We start from the raw sequence: 1,204 nt of genomic DNA, 5'->3' as shown, positions 1-1,204 counted from the left end.
TACACTTCCGGAGGAGCGCGGTGATAGTGAAGCCCTCTTTTATATTCGAAAATACGCAGTCCGTGTTCAGAGGGGGCGGGGACTGAGAACACCGGAAACGTCGTACGGTCTTCTTCTTCTTCAGAGCAATTACAGCTGGACCCTATTGCTTCTTACTCCAATAGGGTCCAGCTGCAGACTCGGAGCCTCGAGGTCCAGATTGGTACTTCCGACCGCCACAGGACTTCCGACCGCCACAGGACTAATGCGGAAGTAGGGCCGGGGGGAGGGGAGGTACAGGTAGTAGAAGACATAGAGGTACAGGTCACATAATTATAGTACAGTGGAGAAGTAAAAATGGAATAAAAAGGCAGTGTAAACAATATACAATATTATTAACTCTAATAATAACACGCCTCGCGGGCTCATTATAATACGAGTCACATAATTATAGTACAGTGGAGAAGTAAAAATGGAATAAAAAGGCAGTGTAAACAATATACAATATTATTAACTCTAATAATAACACGCCTCGCGGGCTCATTATAATACGAGAGCCGTGGGTCTGCATTGTATAGAGCGGATCCCCCGGCCGTATTCAAGCGCTGGAGCGCTTTGCGATGGATCAAACTGTATTAATATAGTAGTAATAATAGTAGTTGGCTAGTTGCGCGCTTCTGGCCACCTCCCGCAGTGCGCGCATACACACATACTGTCTGTAGCTATACAGTACGTGCAAAATTAATTGTCAAGAGCCTCATCTCATCTGGCTCTGCAAATAGATCTAGAGTCTGAATATCATATAATAGCCTGCTGATGATCTCTCTCTCGAGTCAAATCCATTCTGAGAACGGAATGCAGTGCCCGCGACGAGGGTCTTGATTGATTGATTGATTGATTGATTGATTGATTGATTGATTGATTGAAAATTGTATTAACAGATCATGCTGGACCTACAAAAGGCCTTTGACACTGTCAATCACTCCATTCTTGATTGAACATTTTATTAACAGATTGCAGAATGGGTACAGTACAGTACAGCTCAATACACACAATTGTTAAGGGGATGCAGACCAGAGAAAGACTTTCGTCTTGTTTACATCAGGGTCCCCCATTTTCAATTCATCAGGACATATATGACATACCAGATTTGCAAATACAGTATTGTTTGTGATACAAAAAGAGTCCAGAAAAGAGAGTATATACATTTGACGTAGAAACTGTA

The sequence above is a fragment of the Notolepis coatsorum genome (genome assembly GCF_963971535.1).
Source record: "Notolepis coatsorum genome assembly, chromosome: 10".
Lineage (NCBI taxonomy): Eukaryota > Metazoa > Chordata > Actinopteri > Aulopiformes > Paralepididae > Notolepis > Notolepis coatsorum.
Note: the sequence above shows the minus strand (reverse complement) of the source record.